The sequence below is a fragment of the Rhea pennata genome, chromosome 3 (assembly GCF_028389875.1).
Source record: "Rhea pennata isolate bPtePen1 chromosome 3, bPtePen1.pri, whole genome shotgun sequence".
Taxonomy (NCBI): Eukaryota; Metazoa; Chordata; class Aves; order Rheiformes; family Rheidae; genus Rhea; species Rhea pennata.
The window spans coordinates 4,456,774-4,480,000 of NC_084665.1; the positions used below are offsets into that span (position 1 = coordinate 4,456,774).

Below are 23,227 nucleotides of genomic sequence, written 5' to 3' on the forward strand. Positions count from 1 at the left end.
TCATTGATAATTTATGGAAATATCTACTATAATCCAAGGGAGATGACTTTTTTCCAGCTTTGTGCATCAATAGATAATCAAGGCCTTAAAGCAGCCTTAGCTTCCCATTACCTCAGGCAAAAGAATTCCTGAAAGCATGCCTTCGGGGCACCTGAATTATATACTCCATTAGGGGAGGAAAAGCTTTCTGCATTCCTTGTGTAACACTCCCCAGAACCTTTCCTGTTTATTTCTGCTGTATGAAAGCAGAAGCATTAGGAACAGAATTTTTTAAGTGAAGACTTATGTAGATACAATGGCGAAACCTTTCAAGCGAGAGCCAGATCACCTCCTTCAATCCCTGGCAGTGACCTATCCCAAATAAAAGGTTTCTGTTACATCATTAGCTCAAGCCAAAAACAGCCTTGGCTTAATGCACAGTTTGTTCTTCCTACTGTTTTTAGGCAAATACTGCTACTTTACTCCCATCTGGGAGGGAAATTACACTGCTGGGCTGTAATCTAAGACAAGATTTTCATTGGAAGCAAATGCTTTCAATCCAGTGTAAATACTGGTGCATGTTCAGAAAAGCCTAAAACAATAAACCCTGGCCCCGTCCGACACAAGCTGCAGAAAGCGAAAGGCAGCGAGCAGCTAATAAAGCGTCCGACTATCCTAAAAGCAAATTCTTCGGCAGACTTTTGTAAATTGTTTAACCTCGTCCACTCTTTTAAATTGGAAACCGATCCGGCCAAGGCTAAGCCACGCAGAGCCGTCTAAACGGGCAATTGCGGATTTCAGGATTCCCGTCTACTTTGCAACCCGATACAGCCACCTCGGCGAGGTCTCCGGGGATCCCCCCCTCCTTTTCTCTTTCCCCCCCCCTTTTCCAAGGCCACGAAACAAACTTGAAGAACCGCTGCCCGGCCACACGGTAGCAGCTACGAACCGCGTTTGTAAAATGTCAGCGGTGACTTCATTCCTGAAGTTGACTTCTCCTGCCGCCAAATGAAGGCAAACCGAAAAGGTGGAAATAATCATAGAAATGATGCTAGTCCATAAACAAGCTTACAGCCTCATTAGTATAGCAGTAGGCTCCGCTGGGTGATTTATGCTTGTTTTGCTGATGCCATGAGGAAATGCCATCGGGCAACTTTAGCCAGCTGCTAATGGTTTCTGACAGCTTCTTAGCAACTAGTGCAAGCAACGTCGTGGCGTTTGCTAGTGACAGAAACCGAAAATGTCACATTATCTGCCCATGTGTCACGAAGTCCGTGCGGCAATTAAGGAGCAGGCCAGCGGCCGCGGGGCCAGCGGCTCCGGGGAAGGGCCCTCGGCGCCGCGGGAGCCGCCGCACGTCGGGCCCGGCCGGCCTCGCCGCGCGGCCCCGCGCCCGACGTTTCCGAACCGCTTTCGCCGGGTTTTACAGGCCGCGGTCTCGGGAAAGGGGGCTGGCCACGGGTGCCACGACCCCTCCTTCGAGCTCCGGCACTGGGGCCACGTGAACCCCTCGTCCCCGATGGGTGGCAAAGCTACCGGCGACCACGGAGCGCCCAGGACAGCTTTCCCCCGACAGCCACCCTCGCCCCGCGCGACGAGTCGGCGCTTGAGTCGCGAATTCTAATTAAGAGTAACTATAATTTCTGCAGCTTTACCTGTGACACCTCTTACAGAATTTCCTATCCAGTGTAACCCCCACACCGACTTTAAACAGCGCATAAACAGGCCTATGTGTGAAATGTGATTTTCCTGTCAGGTGCAAACCGTGAAGTCTTAGAAAGCAGCTCCAAGGATGCAACAAGTTTTTGTAAGGTGAGAGCGAGAGGGAGGGAATCTGCCACGCAAGCTACCGCTAGCAAGACTTGAAACACGAATTTCCATTGCAGGCTGCCAGCTGTTGCATGCACCCGAGCAGTCAAGGAAGAACAGGCAGATTTTTTCCTTCTGATGCAACCAGCTCAAATTCGGCAAAATACTGCAGTGACGAAAAACCATATCCAAATGGCTCTGACGGGGGTCGGAGTGGCTAACTCTCATGTTCAAGGACAAGTAAATGACTCACCGAGCACCACCACTTCCTCCCACCAAGCTAGGGAAGGAGGAAAACTGAGCGGCGCAAGGGGTTGAACGCTCAGGAAAGCCAAAACAGACCCACAAAGCAGAGTCTGGGGATGTCTATCCAGCTGGTAATTCAAGTCGCACCTATCCGTTGTGGATAGCTGGCAGTTTACATGTCAGGCCTGTCAGGGTAACAGATTTTCCAGTGATACATTATTTTAAAATTTAAACACATACGTAGAGATAACGTATGTAACACGTACTCCCTGGGAAACTGCTCTCAACTCGCCCATACCCAAGCCAGACGTGCAAGCCGAAGGTGGGCACGACAACAGAAACGGTAAGGCAGAAAGCTTAAAGTGGCTGCGTGACTTCTTTATTGGGAATAACATTTTCTATTAGTCTGGATCCACGATTAGTCAGATCTGATGGAAGTACCCACTCAGAGACCTCTTGAGGTCAACAGCAATCACCACAGTGCATTCAATGGGTTATGGAGCAGACCCCAAAATGATTTACAATAATGAGGTAGCTCTGCTTGTGAATTTGAAATACAGTGTTGGGGAGAGGAAGATGTTTTTTTTCTCTTATTCCTTATAGAAAAAGAGTCTCTTAAATATTTTTAATAAGTAGTAACGAGGAACAATAAGGTTGAAAATGAGCATTAGGAACGAACAAATACCATGTGTTCGGGTTTGCATGCATTTCTTAAAGAGATGCATTACATTTTTCATGCAGCGATTCAGACCATGACATAAACAGTAGGAGGTTGTCAGTCACAGATAGTATCCATATTTACGAGATACCAAAGGAAAAAGTTGCAAAAATATCCTACACAAATACTCATAGATGGAGTAACCTGGACAAGTATGAATTACACTCTGGCATTTGACAAATTTTCAAAGTTTTTTCCCTGAATCACTGTACTTTGTTCTTTAGAGACAGGAGCACCTTTTGCTAGTAACTCGAGCCTCCTTTTTGACTTGAATTCCCTTCAGGCAAACAACGAGCAAATGAGCTGTCTACACAAAGAGTAAAAACAGCATTGATGAATAGGGCGGGGAAAACCGCACAGATTTTACTCATTTTCATTTGTTCAGCTTTTTTTTTCTTTTTTTCTTTTCTTTTTTTTTTTTTTTTTTTAACAGCTAAACACTAAGGAAACCTCTTTTGCAGAATGTAGCACAACTTCTTAAAGGGGTTCAGGAAATTCTGCTACTACGGAGAAGTTGTAGGATATTTCTGGAGCCATGTATCTATGCACCATATGAAATATTAAAAAGAAAGCAAGTCATTGTACATGAAGCAAAAAACTCTCTGCTGCCAACAACAGAAGTTTACTTTGAGCAGTTGGAAGCAAATACCCTACAGAAAAAGAAAACTATCTGGTTAAACAGAAAAACATCCTGCTTTAACCAAAAAATGTAAAAGGCTTAAACAAAATACATATTTTTTTTAACCTAAAAGCCAACATAACGACCCTACCACTTCTTGGTTTTCAGTCACTCCCCATTTGGGGAGTAGCTGTTTTTTGAAACCTATTCCCTCAAATCTCAGCTGATGAGCTGGCCCCTGCAGCAAAGGGTCCAACCAGTGCTGTTTTCCATGGGACGTTAACCATGCACAGCTGACGCACAGGGATATCCACAACAGGATTTGACCGCCCCTATTCAGTGGGGGCAGAGGAGCACAAGAAGCTGCAGAAGGAGCACAACTCCAAGTCTGCTGTGCCACAAGGGAGTTAAGCCCACCTAGCACCCCAAATGGCCCAGGAGGTCAACTTCTATACATCTCCTTAGCTTCTTAACAACTGTATCTATCTTCACGCTTATCCAGCTTGCTAGACACTTGACTCTTGGACTGAACACAAGAAGCTGTAAGTTGCTCAAAGGAACGATCAGAAGTATATTATGTATAAACTAAGGGATGCATTATCTGTGGAAACAGTTTATTACAGTTGAAAACTAGCATTGCCCCCCTTCCTACACAGAGCTACCTTGCCCCAGACCCTGTCTGCCTGCATGCTCTGGAGAAGATGATGCTGCAGATTTCATGATTTGCAACAGAAAATACACACCAGAACTTTGATGCTGTCCAAACCATTAAAAAATAATTTTTCTATTGAAAATGAGTCAAAAAGAAAATATTTCATTGTTAGGTGAGACAAATCAAAAGTGCTCAGGTTTGCTGAACTCAGCTAAAGCATTTTCTTTTGAGCCAGCTGAACGCTAATGAAGGCCAGTCCAAGCTGCAGTGTACCCTTTGGGAGCTGTAGTTCAGTTGCTGCTTGCCCCAAATTCTCTTTTGGGGGGCTAGACCCTTGTATCTCTCATCTCCTATGATCCAGCTCACATGAGGCAGTTCCTTCAGCTCATTTGCCATCATACACCACAGGAGTCATATAACCACAATGAATATGAGAGAATTAGTCCAGGTGTGGCTCAGGCAAGTTGAGGTTCGTGGCCTACCAAGTCCATACAAGATGTTCCAACTGGAAGTTCCCACAAACTTCGTTTCAGCTGAAAAAGCTTTCGCTGATACGCAATGCATTTTCTTCTACTCCTGCCACTCCCTCTTAAAACAGTATTAATAACAATACTCTATTATTTTCTCTGTCCCTGGTCCATCAGTAACACCTGATGATGAAAACAAGGCACAATTAAAAGAAAACTGACATTAAACTTCACTTTGCATGCTGTGGTGGCACCATGTATTCCATTTTCCCAGACACATTTGTCAGATTTTGCAACAGTGAAAGGCAGAATGAAGAGGATGGAGAACAAAACACCACTCGTTTCCTCTCCCTCTCCTGACAATGACAGCGCCTCAGCCGCAAAACTCCCACCATCTCACACAACCTTACAAAGATCCACTTGCTACACACCTTACTCGAACAAATTCCAGCCACTGAAATCTCTTCAGTGGGCAATTCAGGAAAAGACACCTTGCTTTGAACATCAGGCAAAAATTAACTATTTGCTTTGTACCTAAAGCAGGAGGAAGACAATGTTGACTTTTTATGGAGGGTTCATCCAAACCGAACTCTTCTGAGACCGGCAGCTTGTTCTTAATGCAGAGCTCCATGTTTCATAGTTATGGAAACGAGGGGAGAATGAAAGGCTGGCCACATGCATCTATAAGCTCTATCTCCCAGGAGTGATTCTGAGGTCTGATGAAAGTTGTCTGTGTGGCTGCTTAAACTGCTCAGCTGAGGGAGGTAGGATGGCAGGAGAGAGCCCAGCTCCTGGACTGCAGCATCTCCCAATGCCAGGGCTCTGTAACAACAGGCCAGTAGCTGAGCCCCAAACACATTTCCTCCTTTCTCAGCAAATGTTAGAAACACTTGCAACTGTGACAGAACAGACTGCACTGGGACCATGAGCTTCCCCTGCCCTGCCCTGGCACTGCCTGGGCATGCTTGGAAAAAGGCTGCTTCACTCCCAAAACATCCGTGAGCAACCTCATGTTACCACACATCCAACCAGCTCAGGAAAAAAAATGCCTTAGATGCAAAGTAAGTGCCCTCAGCCTTCTGTCAGAGCTTCTAGGGGGGTCTGAGAGGGAAGAGAGTAGACAGAATTAATAATGTTTTTCTTATGCTGTCCCCACTGCTCCCTGTTCCCCAGTGCCCTAAATCCACTGCTCTTGTTTCCAGAGCAAAAGCCGGTCACTCTGAAGGGTCCCCTTACAATAGAAGGAGGCTGCTTCTCGGCAAGGAGGTACAGAAGCCAAAAGGAGATAAGTAGATTTGACAGAGGCAAGCTCTCACCAAATTTTCTTCCACTTGACTGTCTCTCTCCAACACAAAAGGCAAATCTGTTCTGATTAGATGGTGATTAAAAAAGGCTACAATGAGAAAAACAAACCTGAAGTTCGGCTTTAGAGTGATGGTGAAAGGCGCTGCAGCGTCAGCCTTCTCGCAGCGAGGAGGGAGATACATCACTGCGGTGCAAATGCTTCCCATTTCTCATGATAAGAAGGGGAGGGGAGCTTTCAGAAACCGTTCTCTACAACTGTTCCCCATGCTGGCATGCAGCACCCCAACGGGAGAGCCTGCAAACTCACACCGTATGAAAGCCATTCAGGGAAATAACACGAATGATTCAGCACACTTAATTTTGAATGCTGTATTTTGTCATTTGTCTTACAGTGCACTGTAAGGTTGTTTTTTCACCCCTCAAATAAAAAACGAATAATACAACAAGAAGAAAATAAAAAGCAAACCATTCAGAGCAAACTGATCTCAGATGGTCCAAATCATGCAATCAATGTGGAGGCAAGGTCAGATCAACCCCGGACGCTTTCCCCAGAATTAGCAAACAGGTGGGGTTGGAATGCCCCTCTGGAGATCATCTGGTCCAATCCCCAAAACTTCACCTGAAGTAACATGCAGGTGCATGTTATCTCTTTTTACCTTCCCATGCCACATATTCCTAGACATAAACTGCCCAGGATTGCCTTCTACAGGCAGGCTGACAGGAGGAAAGAGAAAAATTTCTGGTGTATCCTTGAATTTTAGCATTTGTGTCACTACATCCAGCAGCATCACAGTGGGGAACCCACTGCAAAAGGGACAAAGCACAGGAGGAAGGTAACTTTGCCCCTTCCAGTTTGTCTCTAACTGCATCCTTTCTCAGCAAGAGAATGTAACCAGAGTCACACAGAAAGCAAAAATAGGTCTTAACAAAAAGCTGTCCAATGTCTTAAAAAAAAAACATAAGCAAAATCCAAATATCAAAAAGCAAGCCAAAAAGATTTCTAGTGTCTCTTTTTCAATTCACACAACTTGCTGTTATCTCTAATAGTAATAGAGTGCATGGTAGGAATGGATAGTAGGAAACAACTGCCTGCTTTTAGCAATCTGATGCACTTTAAAGAAGATAAATGAATAACCAAGGAAGTTAAAAAAAATCTCAGCTTTTGGCAGGCTAAAAACCACGGCATCACAATCTGCCTGGAAGAACAGAGAGGGTGCAGAAGGGACTATGGATGCTGTCCTACCCCATCCCTACATCAGTGCAGGACAGACATGATTTGTCCAGCTCCCTGCCAACTCCCCATCTCTTCTTGGGTCAGTCCGGCAGAGCCTAAAAAGTCACCAACATCACTTGCAAAATGGGTCCATCAATTATCCAGTTGATCAAGCAGCAGAGTCTTGGTGGAGGTTACTGAGCAACACAGGTCTACTATGTACTCAATTTTTCTTGCCCTAACTTTCTAAAGTGCTTCTCCTCTTAATTCATGAACTGTCCATGTGTGAGTACACAGCACAGACACATGGATAGCAAACATCGCTCTTGTTTGAACACCAACAACATCCCCACGTTTTCCCTGTGCACGCAGTATGAAATAGAAGGATGTTATTTGAAATGGTTTCCATATGAAGGAAGAAAAAAATAAATAAAATAAAAGACTTTTCTGAGCATCCTGTAAACTCTGGAAAGAGAAAAAGAATGGCACGGAAATGGAAGGAGTAACCTGGAAAGGAGAAAGGAAAAACAGGAGACCTTGGCTTAAAGGTGGGCGTTTATCACACCCTTATCCCTGCCTTCATCTATAGAAGGTGTTTGCTTTTAAAAATCTCAGAAAAAATGCAGTATGTGAGCCAAGTCAGTCAGCCTCTAGGCAGATTTAACTTGGGTGACCTGAACTTACTCTGGAGATCACCATAGGTCTCTCTGACCTTGGCAGTGACACAAGGATCATATTTTCACATGGATGAACTGCTCTGGAATAATTTTGCCAATGTATTAGGCATAAAGAGCCTTTTATTTAGCAAATATGTCTTCTCTTCCTGCCTCTTCTCAAACAAATCTATTTGCTAGGGAAAGGGGGGAAACCCCCTCCTCCCTTCATTACAGTCTGGCTACAAGTCTGGAGGGCTATGCAGAAGCATAGCTGCTCTGTGCTCACAGCAACGTATCTTCAGGCTTTGCCTTCGAAAAGATGCCCCTTTGGAGTAACAGGGAAGATCTGCTGCTTTTGATTGGGGCAGTCAATCTACATATTTGTATATTATATGCAAATGCCCGCAAACACAGAGATAGGGAAATACATAGATCAACAGCAAGACCATTCACCTTTAATCATGAAAACAGAAAATACGATCCTCATCTTATTCCTCTACATAAATGAAGATAGCCTTGCTAAACCAATGAAGCTGCATGGATATAAGCCCCCCCCCCCAAAAAAAAAAATCCACATCTAGGCCCTGCAGAAAAGTGACTGATTTGGAAGAAACAGGTAAACAGCGTGTTACTGGACAACAGCCAGCAGAATTTTGATGATGCAGACCTTCCTGTTTCAGAGTTTCACCAGTTTGGGGTATGGTCACTTGAGGTCATACCAAAGAGCCCTGAGATTCTGCAGAAGGAAGCCCTGCACACTTCCTCCCCATTACACACATGGTTAAAGTGGCTATCCAAAATCAGCTATTATTCTAATGCAACCTGATTCTTAATTGCTAAAGAAAAGCAGACCAAAACCACAGAAAGGGTTTTTTGGCACCAGCTAAGGAAATATTAGTTTTTGAGGTCAGAATAATATCCCTTAAAAACATGAACCAGCGTGATCTTTTTACGCTGCATCTTGATAAATGCAGGCAAAATATTAGAACGTTATGCTGATGAAGACCAGGATGGTTTTGTGAGATATATATATATATATGTGTGTGTGTGTATGTATGTATATATATGCACTCAGAAATGCATGAAAGTGGGGGGAAAAAAAGACCTTATAAAACCTGCATTCACATCACAGACAAATAAATCCTACTACTTCTAGCCTTTACTATGAACACGATTCTCTTCTAACAAATTCATTATGTGTTGAGTAGAACAGAAACACAAATTTCAAATTGTTTATGAACCCCATGAATCACTCCATATACAACTTTTGCTGTATGACTGACCACTTGCAAGCATCTCTGTCTTTAGACCAGACAGCCAAGACTTCTCACGCAGGAGCGAGTCTCCAGTCCCTCACTTGCGCTCTCTTTGTGAGCATCACTAGATAAACAACTACCAATGCCAAAACTAGTGATTCTCTTGAGACCAGAGAACACTTTCACAGAAATTTGCCAATTACCAGAACAGTCCCCAATAACATCAGCCTCTGAGCCACTGCTAATCACACTCTGCTATCTTTTATGCAAAGCAAGTTGACACTTTGTAATTTATTTCGACTGCCTAACCAGCTTCCCCTGCAATACACAAACTAAAGCAGTTCAGGTGAATGAGAAGGGAATATAGAGATTTTCATTTATAAACAGAGGGTTTGGAAAACAAAGCTAAGCTGAAAATCATTCCTACCTGTTACTTAATGACTCCTATGAAAAGGACTCTGACCCACCAATCATATTGCAAGGGGTATGGCTTAAGCAGTGACCTGAATGAAGAAAGAACAGACCTAGTGCGAGCAAAGCACTCTGGCCTGTAAGACCACAGGGAAGCTTTCCTTTTCAACCATGTTTCACCAGCCCAGAAGGCTTTCTGCAAGCCTGACATTTCCCATGAATGCACAGGCATGCAGGGAGAGCATCAGGACAGCACACGTTGTCCTCGTTAGCTAAAGATGACACAGGTTATCCACAACACGACCCAGTCAAGGTGCAAAGTGGTGGATGAGTAGGTTGAACCTGGGAACAATCAACAGCCACATGGGAAGGCCCGTCCTCCCGAGGAGCTTGGGGGCATCTGTGCAGGTTGCAACTTGTGCTCTGAAAGCCAAACAGCTCAGAAGGAAGTCTCCAAGAGGACATCTCTGCAAATGCTCCTCTCAGCTCCCTCCCCGGGGGTTTTCCTCGAGGAGCCAGCCTTCAAGATCAGATAGGCACGCTTACAAGGCAAGGAGTGAAAGCCTGCGCTATCGCTGCCAGTACCTGTGCTCACCTGGTGTCTGCACAGCTCCTCCTCCAGCACCATCCTCAGCCTTTGCACTCACAGCTTCAGGATGCAGCAACCTCAAATTTAATGCTACTGAGGCATAGCAGGGTCGCCATTCCCAATCCAAAGATATTTTCCTGGACAGAATCCAAAGTGACCTGGCTTATCTTAGATATGAAAATTAGACTTCAAAAATCCACACAGAAATTACTGGGGGAGGGGGGAGAGGGAGAAGCCTCCACCTCATCCACTAGTGAGATTTCCTACAAATTTGACTACGAAATGGAACAGACAAATGAGCCTTTTTTAAATGCAGACCAGCATGCTCAAACGAACTGAATGCGAATCTGGTTAGAGGGGAAGTAGTTTTAACTGTGGTTTTACATGTAAAAGCTTTAACTTTTACATGTAAAAGTTTTAACTGTGGTTTTACATGTAAAAGTGAAGGTACATGGGGAGAAGCCCTAACAGCTGCAGCCTAACACAAAGGACCCTGCACCCAAACAGCAGACCAAAGTGAAGTCGGGGGCCGTCTGAATACGGCCCTCCCTACTAAACGAATTCAGTAACAGATTCTGTTTCGAGGCTTCATTCATGGAGCCTTTCATCTCGTGAGAGGCCTCAGTGCTGTTTAGTTGAAAGCTGAGCAAATGATTCCTACCTAGTTTCACAAGCCCATGTATTAGGTTTTATATTCAAGTCCCCAGCTCCTAGAGTCATGTGAAAACCTTCCAGCTAAAAAACACGCAGACTTACAAAGCGAGCTTGAAGCGGAGAATCCTGATGGCTAGGCATGGGAATGCGAATGCCGCCCCCACCGCAGTATTTTTAAGAAAAATCTCTTTTTGGATGCATGGCAGGAACTCTTTGGATTATCAGCACTGGTCAACGGAGACGAGGAGATTCGTGACACGCTGCGGTATGCTCACGAGCTGCCCAGGACGCACACGCAACACAACAAGCCCTCTCTCCGTATCTTCTTGTGGTACCAAATGCTTTATTCAGCTTCTCCATGCAGAGCAAAAGTTTCCCTCCTGAAGGAGCAAGAAGTTTTGGCACAGATTCATCCCTTCTTACTTTACGCGCTTAACTAGGATTGCTAAGTTAAGCGTTTGACCGAGGTGATTAGTCCTCTGAGGGTCCCTCTGCGCTCAATGGAGAGAGACAGGAGCTCTTCATAGAGTGGGCTATGAAATGACTAAAGGAATATGTGTGCTATTAGCTTTGAATATGGTGCAGAAGAGTAAAAACTTGTAAGCAGCAACAATATTCACAAGAAACTGGCAGACAACGACCACTGAATATGCCCATCTCTATTTCTAAACCAGATCTGGATTATATGGCGCCTTCTAAAATTACTCAGGACAGAAAGGATGAGTTCAGTGCCCATCAGTTACCTTATCATAAGGATACAACTCCATGCTTCTTGCCATGGAGAATATATGGAAAATTAAAACTAAAGTTTACCTGAAAATGTAAAATTCTACCTCTTACCATTGCATCAGAATTAATTTCCTCTTCCTATTTTGCCTCACTTAATGGAAAAAGAAGCAGCCTCCTTGATAGGTATCTGAACTGATGTCTCACCAAACTAAATTTAAATGCAAGAAACAGGAAACTTGGAAACTTGAATTTCAAGCACATGGTGGCAAACAATGAACTGGGGAGATAAAGATGCAATGGAAATGGCAGGGAGCAGCGCTGACGAACTTCCTGCCCAAGCTGACTCAAGAGCATGTGGCCTACCACGATACAGACCCACCATGCTACTTGCTTTTATTTTGGTAATTGTATTTGTTCCTGTGAAAACCCTCACAAAAACAAGTTGTAAGAGACAGACAATAGTAGACCTGCCATCTCCTAGAGCCAGATCTTTCACTTAGCACTTGAGCAGAAGACGTAATCAGCACATCTCTGTCCATCAACACCCACGGTTCTCCCTCCCGGCTGCCAGGAGGGTGCTTCCACGCACGTGTACCCGCTGCAGCGGCGGTGCTCGAGGGACACCGCCGGAGTGGCCCCCTCCAAGTACGGCAAGGCAAGGAAGGTGCTGCCTTGTTTCCGACCACCAAGGCACACAGAAAGTCTCCTGCAAACATCAGCTGAGCCTTGGTGCCCGCACTAAGCTTAAAAGACTCCCATCCTTTAAGTAGTTATAAGCAATGCAGACTGTATTTTTGCCTACTGGAAAGAAAAGAAAAGATCAATTTTTATTTAGATTGATTTTAAGATTTACATGTGAGAAATGGATAAAATTGGATCAAATATATACTAAAACAAATTGTTGACTCCCCTGAAAGCCAATAAAACCAGAACAAATTTCATATATCTCATCTACTAGCGTTTGAGATTTGTTTTATTTCATTATTTTGTAAACATTTACGGAGCAGAAATTTGCTTAACTCTTTTCCAGTTTTCCCTTTGCTGAAACAATGAGACTCTCTGTAGAATATTTTGTACTTGAATATTATCACCGGGATAGCATATGGCAAACTAGCAGCAGGCAGTTTATCTTCATCCTCTTTGTAAGCTAAAATTAGCACATGCTTCTGCAACAGTATATGATGTATTCAGACCAGTATGATAAACCTAATACAATTTCAGTGCCATCCCTGGCTGACCTCCAATATGCAAGTAAATTGATTATTAATTTTAATTGAGTATTAATATATTTAATATCAAGTTTATATTTATCTACTTGAGAGGTACCTGTACATTTAATTCAGTCATTTCATCAACTCCAACAGTAAATAAAATTAATGTATTAGTAATATATACAATTTCAATTTGTTTGAATACAGCAATTCTAATCTATACTAAAATACTATATATGGAAAGCCGTGCTGCAGAGTTGCTTATTTGTGCATGCTATGTTTTTAAGTAATAAGATACAGTTATCTCAGTGAAGAATTGCTGCTCCAAGGTGAGGAATAACATGCTCTTCCTGCTACATGCTGCATTCCCGCAGATCGTTAGGTTGATTTCCTCGGGATTAAACGAAACCAAGTCACCACCACACAACTGAATTCCCACTGAACAGAAAGCAGCCACCTACCAACTCACTGGGGGGCTTTCAAGACACCCATGCTTAAAACAGAGCAATAGAGAGCAGGTCGCGCAAAACATCCCTTTTCATTAGTGCATGCATCTTCTCACCCACTGCTACCGAAACTTCAAGCTGGATTAATTTTACACAAGGCCCGTGGAAGCTGAAGGTCCGTATCTGGTGGAGCCGCAGGGCTCCTCCTTCCTCTCCTCTCCTCCTTCCCCTCCCCACTTGCCGTTCAGCTCCACATCTCCTACAGCCTGGGCTACCCCGCGCTGCAGCGATCCCGCTCTCGTCTCTAGGCTGCTCCTCAGCCTGGTCAATTATGGCCACTTCAGGGGTTTTCTGATGGATTAAATCTGTGGTAAGGAACTAATGTCAACGCTGTTTGCTAATTTGTATCTGGTAGCTGTGATAGCAAGCAGCTTAGCACAACACTCCACCCAAAGCCAAGGGGAAAGGCTGGAGAAAGCGCCTGTGTTTCAGACGGCTGGTTATTTTATCACTTTTCTTGCCAGTCTCTCAGAACAAAAATGTCCTAACAGTGGGAACAAGTCATATGCAAGCATGTGTATGAGTGAACATACATACACACAGCCCTGTAAATCCTTATACACAGACATTCAAAGACTTGGTGGCTCAATCTACTACTGACAAAGTGACCAGCTATTTTACCTGCAACCGGTTCCCAGAATACAAGGAGGGACCAATTCTAGCTGATATTTAACTGAAGTGGTACCAAGCCCCTTGCTTTTACCCAGCTGGTCTCCCACAGAGGTTGCAGGGGCGATTCCAGACCAAGGCACAAGGAAGAGAGCGGACAAGCGTCCGGTGCCAAAGCCTCTCCCGGGCATGCCGGCTGCACCCCTCCGGAGCGGGCAAGGACAGGGCACCCGGCGGAGCTGTCGGGATGACAACGGCGAGCATAGCGGTGGCATTCCTCCCAGGACGCCAGTCTGGGGAGGCACAGAGTCTCCTGGCACAGCAATGAGGGCAGGACAGGGTTGTCCACCCCACGAGCCTTGTGCCAGTGACCTTTGCTTGCTGACGAGACAGAGCTAAGTTCTGCCTTCTTCTGAAGCCAAGCGAGAGGCCACAGACTCCAGAATATTTTTAGCATGCATCCATGTGACACTAACTGCTATTCATCCAGCTAGGAAGAGATTTAAGTATCAGTCAGGTTATCTCCACCTTTAGCTCTTTCTGGAGGACGTTACTGGTGCCTCCTGGTAGGTCTTCTCTGGCCATTCTGCAAAGGATGAATTACAGCCCTGAGAAAACACTTGGCATCAGGGTTGCAAGAGCCACTACTCAGCTGTGACACACATCAGCCACAGGAAAACACAGGACTGAGGCATGAAGAACTGACAAGACTATCTGTATTGTATTTTTATTTACTTACAAGGCATTTCTCCTTCTTTCCAACACCTCCACATTGTGCTGCTGTGAAGAGTGACCACAAAAAACTGCCTACAAACCACATGTGAGGTTTTCGCTCACAGAAATTTAAGCAAGAACTTTTTTTAACAAAAAAAAAAAAAAAAAAAAAGTCATCCGTGGGTGTTAAGTACCGAAGTTACCACCTGGAGATCAGGAAGTTTCCAAGTCCAGATTGCTGAAGGGCAGCAGAATACTCAGGGGAAACATGACTTGCCTGGATCTGGCACTGTTCTCAAGGCATCTAATCCTACCCAAGCAGCTCCCTGGGCTACACGGGCATGGCCTGGACAGGCTCTTCCTCATCCTTGATATCGAGCCTCCTACAAAGCCCAGCTCCCGAGCTCTGAAGACCTGTTGCTACCAGCATAAACTCAGGACCATCCAATGCAAGGCACAGAGGCCACAGGGAGAACACTGCAGAGGGACTGCGGGGAGAGAAGACGGAGCTGAAAGGTTCAAGTGACACCATCCTTGTCCCTAGACTCGCCAGAGCAACATCAGGCATCTGCTCGAAGACAAGAGAAGTCGGGCCTCTGCCACTGGCATTTTGCATGACACCGACCAATAGGTCTGCAGGCCAGCGAGAAACCATCTCGCACGAAATCCACTGCAGCAGGTGCTGCACGGTGGGCACCTTCCTTCGCAAGGAGGAGCCGCCGGGGCTGCCCTGAGCGCGGGGACAGCGGGCACGGAGGACGAGGGCCCGGTTCATTCATGAACAACGGCCCCCACTCCCACGTTTTGCGTTTAGAGAAACGTGACGTCAGCACCTTACAGCGCTGAGCCTGTTAATTAATCCCCTAAAGAATGCCCCCTCACCCACAAACATATAATGCAATGCCAGCTTAATCTTACCTAAAAAAAAAATGCAATGCAATAAGATTACTAGTCTGACTCTTCTGACTGCTACAGCACAGCTTAATCCGGTGCTTCTGTGCCTTAACAAGCTTTTACAACGCTGCCTGGAGTTTATCACAGCAGCCACCGACACGAGACGGACTTAAGTTTGAAAATATATAATTCCACAGCCTTTTGCAAGAGTTGCACGTTACATTCAGACATGACTTTCATCTCAAAAGATCCCCAAGCCTGTTGCTCCTTCCTGTTTCCACCAAAGTGCTCCCATTGCTTCCGTTGCCGGCACAGGGACACCCTCTCCTTCCCAGTTCCCCTCCCACCCCAAAAAAAAGAAAATAAAGGAAAAAAAAAAGAGTGAAAACATAGGGATGTGCCCCCCGTTGGGGCTGGCCCTGCCCGGCCCGCAGGCAGCGCCCCATGTCGCGTGACCCCACGTTCCCGTGGCACAGGCGCGTCACAGCTTCCCACGGAACGGGAGAAGCAAGCCCGGCTCCCTCCCTATAATTATCAAATCAGGCTGAAAATGAGGAAGGACTGAGAATCCTCATTATAGCACATCATAAAACCCGGAGAGGTCTCTCGCTTGTTTTATATTATTGCGCAGTCTGCCAACAAAACTTTACAAAGAGCACAGGAATTCGTGTTTGCAGAGATATTAAAGTCATAAAAGGGAAAAATTTTATTTTATTTTCCCACAGCCTAAATGAAGGTGAACCGAGTAAATTTGGCAAAGAGCACGAGTCAGATGCCATTTCCCACAGCAATGTGGTATTTTCCTCTGGGAATAAAACATTTTCCTTAAACTACTGTTTACAACTCTTATCAGTTCAACAGCAATAGAGCCATCAAGTCCAATATCTTGTGGAAAAAAGTCAAGGTCAACAAGTACTTGCATTTTCGTTTATCTTTAGCTGCAATTGCTACTGACATTCAATTGGGTAATAAACATGAGGACTGTCAAATGCTTTCAGCAAACAGGTGATCCAAAAGCTATCACGGAGTAAGAGGCTACTGCCAGGTAATCAAACAATCCTGTTGCAACAATTATGACTGGAGTGCATTCATTTACAGAAGCAATCACCTGTCAAATTTGAATGAACATTGTCAAACCATTCCCACCACCGGGGTAATAAGGGTGAGAAAACACAAACTATGTCAGCATTCTAGCTCTCACCAACACAAACACACCCGCATTAGCAAGACCTGCCAAAAAAAAAATAAATCAAAAATCCAGTAAGTATCTTATTTCTTGCCTTGGATTAAAAAATTACTTCAACATAAAAACCAGAGCAGATCAATGGTCCAAGCAGCTCAAATCTCGTATCTATGTCTCAGAGTAGCAATAATGGATGTTCAGAAAATAAATGCATAAAAACAGGGTTATGCAGAATAGCCTACCCTATAACTCTGACCGGCCCTTCAGCAGCTTCCCGAGCCAGGCGTTGCAAGCGGAGCATCCTCCTTCGTAGCTCCAGAAGGACCTATTTTCCATGAGTCTGTCTAGTCTCTTTTTGACCCTTGCTCACTTCCACAGCAGTCAACACCAGTGAATTTTATGCAAGACGCAAAATGTAGAAAAAGGCCTTTTTGCTGGTTTTAAACCTGCTAATGCTATGGAAAGCTCCCACCGTATGAAACACGGTGAATATGCACGCCTCGTTCTTGCAGTGTGGGACACGTGCAGGCTTCATCCGCTTTGCCTGTATACAACTTGGTATTTTAAAGATTTCTGCTCCAACCTTAGTCATCTTCTCTTTTTCCCTACCATTTCATGTGAAAGGTAAGAAAATGGCTTAGGAAAAGCAGCCACCGTCACACCCCTGTTGCATCACTAATCCAGAAACAACATCAATTTATTGTAGGTTTAAATTTATTGCAATAGAAGGACTCTCAAAAGTGGCGGCCATCTCACAAGCACTACTTTGCCTTTTTAACTACTGATTTTTAATGATGCTAGTGACACACACCAGAGTCTCCCACCGCCCTCTCGTTACGCAGCCAAAGGCTCCGCTGACGCCGACAAGATCCGGAGGGGCCAGCAGGGCTCAGAGCGTGCCCCACGGGGCCCTGCTGGCTGCCAGAATGCGTAGGGGGAAAAACCCGGCATAAAACCACGAGCCTTCTCAACCAAGCCATACCAAAGCGGTCTTCAAGGTGCTAGACTCGAGTGCTGCTAAAAAAGGCCTCTAGGCAACCTCAAACTTCAAGTCTATTTCTGTGACCACCTGCGACGAAGACTCGCTCCTCCATCCCATCCAAGAAGGGAAGCCAAGTGCCGCCTCGACAGGCACCCGAGCGTTCAGGTAACGGTTCAGGACGTGCACCGGCAAGGTGGTGTTTCCCACCCCTGTTCGCTGTTGCGGAGCTCCGGGTGCTCAGCACTCAGCGATGCACACACAAAAGCTCTCCGCGGCTCACGGGCGGCTGGTTTCAGGATCGGGGCCGTATCCTTGCATGCCCGTCTACACGCGCGCAGACTCTGTGCGAGGCCACACAGGAGTTTAACAGGAGAGAGGTTTATAATTTTAGATCGCTTGCCAAAATAAGGGGTGGGGGAAGTCTCCAGCACATGAGTTTTGCTGCTTGATTACAGACAGGCTTAGAATTCAGGAATATTTGTATTTCCATAGCCACTTTAAATGTAAACAGTTCCAAAAGTAATTTTCCCTGCTTTCGCTCTGCCAATGATGGCAAAAGCTTCAGCCGAAAAAATCTGCCATCTCACATGATCAACTCTCCTCCCAGTTTGAAGCTCTTCCTAAGCAAAGGCTGAAAGTCGCTCTGAACTGTGCTGAAATGTTTGCGCTGCTTTTGAAACGCTTATTATCTTTGGGGGCTGACCTGAAAAACAAGTTGCTCCTTACACTGAGAAATTCAAGTTCCTCCTAAAAGCCAAAAGGGAGCAAGAAAGCTTTTTACAAGGAAAGGAATTAGTTTACGACTATGCTACCCACAACGTAGGCAAAACAAGGAACGCTATTTAGGGTTGGTTCGGCCAAATCAAAAAAAAGCACGATTAATAGGAGACTTTCTGAGCTAATGTGAACTAGTAAAACAAATCCCGGGACCAGAAATAGATTGCTGTTCGAATCCTGACACACGCCACCCCCCGCTTCGAAACGAGGACTGCCGAGGATGCACCATACTGACAGCGTAACCCCGCACGGCTCGAGCGCAGAGACTTAACACTGCTCAAATCGCACTTTAACAGCTGAGCGAGGCTGATGAGACCGGGGCGGGGGGGGGGGGGGGGAGGAAAAGAAAAGGAAGAAAAAAAACAGAAGGAAGAAAAAAAACGGTTTCACGCCCTCCGGCTTTAGAGCAGAATGATAAATTGACATCATGTTGTTATGAGCATAATCCTCAACTACTCAATCACTGTTAAAAAATAAAACATGATCCTGAGGAGATAAAAATAATGAATTCTGGTGCTGCTGAAGAACGTGCACCTACACGGAGAGCTCCAAACTCGGTCCGACTTGACCAACCATTCAAGTTTCATGCTCAAAACTAAAAGAACAGGTACATACAGAATGCATCCCTTTTCTTTATTTTTTCCTTTTTTTTAAATTTAATCTCATATCTCACGTCAAAGCATGAGGCACAGGTGCACGCGCCGCTTTAGAGCAAAGCAAGCGCTGCCCGCTCGCCAGGAAAGAGCCTTTGAGAGCAAACCGCTGCCCCCTCCTTTTTCAAAAACAAGCCCATTAGGTTTAATTCGAGAGCCACAATATATAAATAACCCGAAAAACACTGGGAACAGCCCCTGTTGACTAATGCCCCTGTCTTTTTCAATTGAGGGTCACATCTAGTCTAACCAGTCGCATGATAATGGCATCAGAAAAGGTCAATCAAAGACGAGCCGGAGCTTCCCCTGCCTGGCTGACCTTCGGCGCTCGGGACAAATTGCTATCAGTCAATGTCAGCTAATGACAGCAGCTCTTTGGCTAATCAATTGTTCTAAAAATGATCAAGAAAACTACTCACAGGACAGCTCATTTTCACATCAATGCCTGTGAAGTATGAAAAGCTCATTTTTTGAGTTTTTAATAAGCTCATAAGTAAAGCAGTTACTTGGTAACAGGGGTCACCTTACGGAAAAGACAGAACCTTTGTCTGCCTTTTACATATTCTTTTTATTACCATATTATAGTAAAAAATATGCCGGGCTATTACGGTGCCAGAGGGCTACATAATAAAGCAGGCGATACTTCATACTTTTTTTTTTTTTTTGATAAATACTTCACTTCTGCGTTTTGGGGTGCTCTGTTAGGATGCAAGTTACTGACAGTCCACTTTGCATGTGTTTAAATGCAAAGCGATCAGCGCCCGGCCCGGCACACGGGTGATGTGCCCACTTGCTACCCCCGCCGACCTTGCGCCACGTCTGCAGCCGCACATGGGCTCCAAATCTCAACGGGTTGGTTAGGGCCAAGAGCTGCAAGCCCCGGCACCGCCAGTACTCGCTGAAGAGCGCCGGCCAACGCGTAGGGCAATGCTTGTTGGCCAACGTGTTGGCCAACGCTTAGGGCGAAGCCGTAATGGGAAGGAGGTGAAAAATGAAGTGTCAGAGCGGTCAACAAAGGGCAGGGGTGACTGCAGCCCAAACGCCAAGGGCGTCGTGCCCATTAGGAGGCCCGGCAGCGGGCTCCAGCCCCCCTATCCCATCAGTGATGGGCCAGCCGACCCCTCCAGCGCTCACCTCGGCCCTCGCGCAGCTTTGCTTCTCCATGCAAAAAGGCAAGTGGGGATATAAGTAATTGCTCAGCTGCCTGGATAGTTAACACAGCCACACTCTCCCGCTCTGGCCAGCCTCCATGGGCATTAAAAACAAACAAACAAACAAAACCAAAAAACAAAAACCCCACCACTCTGGCTTAAGAGTGACTGTACAAGATCATTACATCATTGCTCAACAACCTTCTGGTCTGACTGTTTAAAAAAACAGAACAGAACAGCTACGGTAATATCCCAAAGAGGATTCTTTTGCAGTTGGAATACGCAACAAAAATAAAACACCGCGCCGCGGCGAGCTCAGCTTCGCCGAGCCGCGCCTAAGGACTCGCTTCTCCTTCTCTAATAGAATTCTGTGAGTTATTTCTCCACCGTGTAAATTCAGCTCTTTGCACCATTTAGAAACAGATCTCCAAAGGCCCTTCGCCGCAAGGACGCAGCAACGGGGAAACAGCCCTCTACGCTTTTTCAAAATATTATTCTGCATTCCTGTACTATAACTATCGCCTCCCACGACACAATACCGGGCCTTTATAAGCGGTCGTGTCAACGTGCTCTGCAATAACATACCCTGCTGTTCGGTGGCACGAGACTTTGGAGCAGCTCCCTAGCAGTTAAATATGGATTTACACAATAGATGGTAACAGCTGGGAGTCATCGCTATCTACTAAGTAAATAATTTGCATGATAAAAAGGGCTTTTCAGTGTTCACATGCAAGAGCATCTCTCCTGTTTTCCAAGGTAATCGCTCCACGTATTTCGTGCACAGGGCCATAAATGCACTTTGTAGGGATTAACAGAGCAGCCACGAATCAGGTGAAGAACAGAAGCTTTTAAAAAGTCCCCAAAATAGACTTTAGCACAGTCTGGGTTAAGAACTAAGTGTTCACGTGAAGGAGAAAGCTCTCATTAAGGGGCCCAGGCTTTCTAGTCTGTAGGCACCTACAGACATGCCAAGCGCACCCTCCAGCCCTTGTGACACCTTTAGCACATGTCCATCTTTGCACGCGGGTGCCGGGCCATACCCCTCCTCCGGTCACGCTCAGACTGCAGCAACTTCACCTGCACTACCCATCTCCTGGGAAGTCACCTCAGCAGTTCTAAACAAGCATCCATTCAGTCCGAGCAAAATCAGATCGAAATCACCCCCCCCCCACGGATCATCAGAGAAGCCCTGGAAACCTCTCCTTCTTCTCAACGCAGCCCCAAGCTGCTCATTAGAAACCTGGTGCAAGCAAACAGGTGATTTCACCTGTCGTAAGAGGGGAAAATAGGTCATGGGAACAACCTAAAAATAGACTGGTTTAAAGGGTTGTACTTTTGGTGATCACTTTTTTTGTTTAATGCCAAATGCATTCTTGACAGATGGATCCGAAAAGAATTTTTTAAAAAATCCTAAAAATAGGGAAACCCATAATATATACTGAAAATATGTCACGCAAGCTCTGCGCTAAAGCCTGTGCTCGTGAGAACGAGCGCGTGGGTCAGCAGGCTTTCGCCCTGAGCTGGGTGCTCTCAGCCCTGCCGGAGCACCCAGCCGCTGTGGACGCTTCTCCGGCTGCAAGGAAAAGCGGCCGAAGAGGCAAGTACGTGCATTTGGCCGTGCTGTCGCCAATCCTCGCATCGGGCCTCAGAAAAGAAACAGCTTGAAAGTCGTGACATTTTTAACTTAACAAATGCAGCTGGGGAGGGGCAGGGTATTTGCTGTCTTTCCCTCCCCCCGTCTTCCTTTTGGTCTGTTAGGATCATGTTTAGGACTTTTTTATCCTGCTCAGGAAAGCTAAAATGGTGCTTTTTCTATATATGGTGTATGGAGAGGCATGGGTGTGTTTAAACAAATGAGATTTGGTCAGAGGCCCAGCACTCAGCATGCTTTGAGCTGACACAACGTACAAGGCTGCTCTGCAGAACCACTGCTGCTCTTCCCGCATCCCGCTTCCTCCTGAGAAATGACATTTCCATAGGTGAAAGCAGCCTGGATACAAGTCCTGGTGACATAGACCTTCAGGCCCAGCTCCCCAGATGGTGCATGCAGAAGAAGGGACACCTTGGCCCGCGCACTAGAGCTCCTCAGCATGCTCAGTAGCAAATCCCACCGCTTTTACGCCTCCCTGAAGTCCTAATGCAACCGGCCTTCCTCACCAAAGACATGCATTTATCGAGCACTGTCAGGGAAACTCGCTGTCAAAACTGGGCAGAAGTTGCAAAAGCGGCTAAGCATCACTGGTGGCCTCACCGCAGAAACGCAACAGGACACCAGCTCTGAAGCCCTCAGGCCCTTCTGAAAATCCTTCTTTTCTGTGCTCACATGCATCTTGCAAGGAGCTGCCCAGAATGACACCGTCGACTCTCAGAAATGACTGCTATTCTGGATTGATAAAATATCACGTTTAGGAGAAAATGAAGCCTCTAATTACTAAAAAGTGTGCCAGGAACCAAGAAGCTCAAAGTGTCCAAGGGGTTTAGGAGCATGCCAAAAACTCTCTCCACAGACATTTGGTGCATGCATCTGCACCCATATGCATATGCACATATATGCATGAATGCACACACATCCTTCTAATAAAAGAACAGCCCTATTTGACTACAAAAAACTCCCTCCGAACACCAAGGTTTAATTCAAAGCGCGTTTTTGCAGCAACTTTTGCATCCTTAAAAATAACAGGGATTTAAGCTTGCTCCGAAAGTAAGGGGCTCTAACGAACATGTTGACACCGCTTTAACTACAGCATTGTGAACAGCAACACTATAATATATACGTATACGTACTTGAAAGAAAAAAGGCCCCTTGAATTTATGTTGCATATCATTTTCCAGTAAAAGTCAGAGGTCAGAAGGTTACCAGTTTCTGCCTCAGCTCTGCAACAGTTTACTACTCCAGGCCCCATTTTTACTAGGCTATACTTGTGATGAAGTCAGCAACTTTTCTTTAAACAATAAAGTGTCTCAAATACTCCAAATTCTATAAAGAGATGTTATTCACAACGTACGTTACGTCCGCGCACATAAAAAATTAAAATATACTGTTTTGGTTTAAAAACTAATCTTGTTAAATGTAGACTTTGCAATGCTAATCAGTACTGTTCACCCTTTTGGGGGAAACACAATTCCTTTGTTGTCTAACAGCACTTGAATGAAACACGATCATAAAACCAGATTTAAAAGTATATACCTATTGCGAGTTCAGAGGCGACTTCAACACAGCACTGTCTTTTATATTCAGACGAAG

The 23,227-nt window shown here is 45.5% G+C and overlaps 1 protein-coding gene across 1 annotated transcript in view; it reads right to left on the bottom strand.

The window, feature by feature from the left end:
- MEIS1 (Meis homeobox 1) overlaps positions 1-23,227 on the bottom strand; it is a 95,608-nt gene that overhangs the window by 48,434 nt on the left and 23,947 nt on the right.